We start from the raw sequence: 5,862 nt of genomic DNA, 5'->3' as shown, positions 1-5,862 counted from the left end.
TATGGTTGGGGGTCACCACAACTTGAGGAACTGTATTAAAGGGTCGCGGCATTAGGAAGGTTGAGAACCACTGCTCTAGAGGGAGGAAAAGTAGGTGGGTGGAATGGAAAATTTGCAATCTGCATCCCTTATATCTTTTGAATTTTAAACCAAAAAATAAATTATGATGGTCTATTAAAACATAACTCTTAAATAAAGTCATGAATTTTTATATTATTTTATGAATCATGCAATCATCTGGACAATGTTTCCAAAACACGACTAGACCAGCTATCCTTAAATATATAACATTAATCTACCTCTCAGATGTATTAATTCTAGCAGAATGTTTTCCTTCCTTTGGGCAACAAAATGTGTCAGAACAAGGATTATGGTGTTAAGAACTATATTTGCTGGAAACGTTTCTCTTTAAGCTCCCTTCCTGGAAGTATGATGTGGCTGAGGAGCTGTCTAGGTGTAGGGCTGGAGCCCACTTCATCCTCATATCCTGTTTCGTTCTGTTAAAGTAATTCTGCGGGGACCTAATGCCAGGGGCTTAAGTGGAGAGGAAATGTTTTGGGAATGATGAGGGCAATGACTGTACAAATGTGCTTTACACAATTAATGTGTATGAGCCCCTAATAAAACGATAAAAAAAAGAAATGTTCCAAAGAAAGACCAAACAATAAATAAATAAAGTAATTCTGAGTCCACACCGAGTCAATGGTACCCAACAATATGCGTATGTGACAGCTGTATTAAAATATTTCTTTAAATCTGAATTATTTATTAATACATAAAAATACAATTATGTTCCAAGGTAAAATGTACCAAGGACCGAATTTATTATTCACAAAACTTAAGGTCAATCTTAGCTCTATTCAGTTATTAGTTGGTTAATTAGTTGAATAATCAATTGAATCAACAAATGCTATGCAGCACTAATCATGTAGGAGGCTGGCAAGTTCTCCATTTGTGAATTGAAGGTAGTAAAATCATCTACCACAAAGGGTTGTTGTGAGGATTAAATGAGATACGATGTGAACATTGCTTTGTATACTGAATACAAAGCTGGAAAGAATTTTTTCACTGCCATTGAGTCAATGCCAACTTTTTAAAAATATCATTTTATTGGGGACTCATACAACTCTTATCACAATCCATATATACATCCACATGTCAACCACATTTGCACATTTGTTGCCCTCATCATTCTCAAAACATTTGCTTTCTACTTGAGCCCTTGGTATCAGCTCCTCGTTTCTTTCCTTCTCTCCTCACCCCCATGAACCCTTGAAAATTTATAAATTATTATTATTTTGTCATGTCTTACACTGTCCAATGCCTCCCTTTACCCACTTTTCTGTTGTCTATCCTTCAGGAAGGGGGTTATATGTAGATCCTTGTAATCAGTTCCTTCTTTCTACCCCACCTTCCCAGTATCGACACTCTCACCACTGGTCCTGAGGGGTTCATCTGCCCTGGATTCCCTGTTTCCAGTTCCTATCTGTACCAGTGTACATCTTCTGGGCTGGCCAGATTTGTAAGGTAGAATTGGGATCATGAGAGTGGTGGGGAGGAAGCATTAAAGAACTAGAGGAAAGTTGAATATTTCATTGTTGCTATACTGCACCCTGACTGGCTCATCTCCTCCCCTAGACCCTTCTGTAAGGGGATGTCCAGTTGCCTACAGATGGGCTTGGGTCCCCACTCCGCCTTCCCCCTCATTCACAATGATTGAATGTTTTGTTCTTTGATGCCTGATACCTGATCCCTTCAACACCTCGTGATCACACAGGTTGTTGTGCTTCTTCCATGTGGGCTTTGTTGCTTCTCAGCTAGATGGCCACTTGTTTATCATCAAGCCTTTAGCACCCCAGACACTATATCTTTTGATAGCTGGGCACCATCATCTTTCTTCACCACATTTGCTTATGTACTGCTTTGTCTTTCGTGATTATGTCGGGAAGATAAGCATCATAAAATGCCAGTTTAATAGAACAAAGTATTCTTGCATTGAGGGAGTACTTGAGTGGAGGCCCAATGTTCATTTGCTACCTGAATACTAAGCCTATAAATATATGCACATAGATCTATTTCCCCATCATCATATATAAGTATAATTACATATATATATGCCTATATTTAGACCTGTATAAATGCCCCTTGCCTCTTAGTTCTTTCCTCTGTATCCTTTTACTTTCCTCTTGTCCCACTATCATTCTCAGTCTTCTTTTGAGTTTCAGTAATTCCTCTCCATTACATTGCATTTGAGCAAGCCCTACCAGGCTTCTTATACCCTTCTTGCCACTGATTTTGAATCTCTTGTTCCCTTGTCCCCAGGTTTGTTAACACCCACTTCCTTTCCCCAACCTTTCCCTCTCCCATGTCCCCCTGAACCATTGGTCCAGTTGTTTTCTCCTCCAGATGGTTTATCCTGCCTATCTTATCTAGACAGACCTACAGAGATAATAATATGCACACAAACAAGACAGAGCAAAATAAAGCAACAAAATCAAACAAAACAAAAACAATGACAAAAAAAAAGCGCCTGTAAAAATTTCAAGGTCTGTTTGTTGACCTTTAGGAGTGTTTTCTGCTTGAGCCTGATGGGGTGCCACGCCCTGGCCCCAAAGTCTATTTTTGGTACTCCCTTGGGACTTCCTTGCTCTGCTCCCTTGCTGTTCTGTTGCATGCCCTTAGTGTTTTGCCTTGGTGTGGTGGGGCCAGGTGTGCTCCACTCTCTTCCTCACCCTTCAATCACTCCTGTGCACTCTGATCAGACAAGTTCCTCCCCCTGAGCTGTGGCTTTAGTGCTATCCTCTGAAGTAAATTCTTCCGGGGTAAGGGGTGGCTGTCCAAGTAGTTGGGATTGGAGCCGGCCCCTCAGACCTCTATACTGGTTCCCTGCTTCATCTGGCATGTTGCATTCACATCTTGGAGCACTGGTTGAAGTCTGGTCCCTCTTTCCTTGTGTAGATATAAACAATACCCTCCCTTTGGGTGGATTAGTGCCCTGTTACCCTAATACCCATAGATTCTTTTTTTTCTCTCTGTTTTCCCCTTCCTTTTTAGTTGCAATGCTAACTTTTAATGACCATATAGAACAGGGTAGTACTGCCCCTGTGAGTTTCCTAGATGGTAACTCATTATAGGGGTATAAAGTCCCATTTACTGCAGATATAATTCTTGTGAGGCACAACAGTGGCTGTTTAGAATTATAAGATACAGAACCAGCTCTGAGAGAAATTTAGTCTAGAGTAGAGGAAAAGACAAAGACACAAATGAGTTAATTAGAATACAGATTAATACAATGGCATTGTTCCTCAGGGGAATCAGAAGGAGCTAGATGATAATTAAACTGGTGTGGAAAAAGAAAAATAGTGGCATTCCATGTTAAAAAGAGCATGAACAAAGAACATGAAAACATATCTGATGTGTTCAGAGAATGTCAAGAAATTCACCCTGGTTAAATAAGAGATTCATGAGGATAAGAAAGGAAGAATGCAGTAAAAGATAGTGGGAAGTTAGTGTAAAAGGCCTTATCCAGGTAGTCTCTGACTTACAATAGTTGAGTTACCTTGACCATACTTAAAACTGTCTTCTTGTTGATCTTCTTGTTAGTAATCTGGACTACACGCAATGGAACTGATTCGATGGCTGTGGCAGTATACAATGCTATGGAGCCCTGGAGGCACTGTGCGTTGCGCATTGGCCTGCTAACCACAAGGTTCAAACCTAGGGAACACTCCACGGGAGAAAGATGAGGTTGTCTGCTCCTGTAAACAGCAGGAGATCTGCAGCTTCCAAAGCCTAAGGAGCAGTTCTACTCTGTCCCTTAGATTTCTAATACAAGGTATAGCAGTGAGTTGGGTTGAGTTTGGGTTTTACATACAATGTTACATACAGAACTGGCTGATATTACCATTCTCATGCGAATTCTAAAGATAAATAAGATCAGTTTTATAAAGCTACTTAGTATAAAAGGTAATAATAAAAGCTTTAAAGAGTGAATCAATTTACTAAGAAAGGATGGGACTCCTTAAGCTGGGGATTAGCTGTATACTATTGTACCTAAGAAGGGAAGCAATCAGGGGTTGAGTAGATAAGTAACATATTTTAGGAAGGTTATCCTATTTTAATTTAGTAGGATTGGCTGGGGAAGGGAGGCAAAAAGGATAGGAAAAGTTCAAAAAATTCAAGGGAAAACAACCAGGTGGAGATTTCTAGCGGACAATTGGAAATAAAGATTTAGAGTTTGGGGAAAAAACACAACAGTCTTGGCATACACCTTTAGCAAGAAATACCATTGTAAATAGTCCATCCATGTAAATCACAAAATCATTTTTTGTTGTTGAGTATACATACAAAACACACCAATATCTGCATGTCCAATCAGTGACATTGATAATATTCTTTAAATTGGGTAACCATGTAGTGTCACTGCAGAAGAGATACTAAAATGTCAACTAGATCAGAAACTGGTGGGTGACTAGTGCTTAGAACCTAGAGGAGAGGACGGAAGACTGGATTGGGCCAACCAAAGAGGGTTTGTGGAGAAGCTGAGCTACAAACAGGAGGATAGTGTTGTAGTGGGCGAGATCAACTACACTTAATTAATCAACAGCTGGTTTGAGAGTAAGCTAGAGCCTGGAAAACTCTCTCCACCCAGGACCAAGAAATATCGGGATTTTTATAGTTCCAAGTAGTGAGCTGGCTAATGGGGAGGGATATTCAAGCAGTGAATTCGTATCAAACTGACAGGGTAGAGGGGCGGTGGGAGGAACCGGCAGTGCTGCTGGTAATAATTCAAGGTCTTAGCAAGATATTTACATTTCTTGCTAATTGGGTAGGCGGAGTCCGGAGACATTTTAAGAGTCAAAGATCTGTCGGGAGAGCAGAGGAGGGATGGAGGGTGAGGGGCCGGCTAGAGAGGAGTCCCTCATGCTAAGCTAGGCTGCCACAATAGCAGATGGAACAGTAAACGGTAAGTTGAAAATGAAGCGAGCTATGTGGACACTCATTGCTCAGTGCAGTTCACACACCAGCACCGCCACCTGAAACTTGTTCAGGTTTGTCAGCACCTCCCCAAATCTGCACAATCAAAATTTGCACTTTAACAAGCTCCAAAGGGGCAATTATGCAAATAAAAACACTGGCGCAGACTACTTAATTTCCCTGTAAGTTTGATGGGAGAAGGTAAGGAGGTGGAGGTATCTTGAAAAGCCAACGGACAAGGTTTTCAAGTTGGATGCGAGTTTATTTTAATTTCAAAGACATTTATCTTATTAAAACCTCGGGAGCCTAAGAAAAGGTTTGGGAAGCAGGGCGTGACACCGCTTTATCATCACCCACGGAGCAATCTCGCTCAGTCGTGCACAGCGTGGGGAACGAATATTTAAACTATCCGGACCCAGCACGCGGAAGTTCACGCCCCGGTGACCCGTGGGATTGTGGGATTTGTAGTCCAGGCATCACATCCGGATCAGATACAAAAGGGCCGGTCTCCTTAGGGCTGGGAGCTGGAGATCCAGGTTTCCCGGCTCTCTCCGGTCCGCGGTCCAGGCGCCAGAAGCAGGCGAGCCCGGGCCCCCGGCGGCGTGGAAAGGCCGGGCGCACTCGGCCCGCGTCATGGCGGGCTGAGGCCGATGATGAATTCCGGTGTGCCTGTCAGGGTTGCTGTGTCACTCGGCCCGCCCGGCGCGCCCCTTCCCGGCCGCCCTTCCGCACCGGTTCCAGGCGCTTCCGGTCCCCGGCCGCCGCTCACCTGCAGGGCCCGCTCGCCCCGCAGACCGCCTCCCTTCCCGTGCGGCTGACCTCGCGCGGCGGCCTGGCCCCCCCGGCGCCGGACCGACGCGGACTATGGCGAGCGGCGCCGCCAGG

Source organism: Echinops telfairi, unplaced genomic scaffold, assembly GCF_000313985.2.
Source record: "Echinops telfairi isolate 266 unplaced genomic scaffold, ASM31398v2 ScPeMD7_25;HRSCAF=90, whole genome shotgun sequence".
In the NCBI taxonomy this organism is placed as follows: domain Eukaryota; kingdom Metazoa; phylum Chordata; class Mammalia; order Afrosoricida; family Tenrecidae; genus Echinops; species Echinops telfairi.
Note: the sequence above shows the minus strand (reverse complement) of the source record.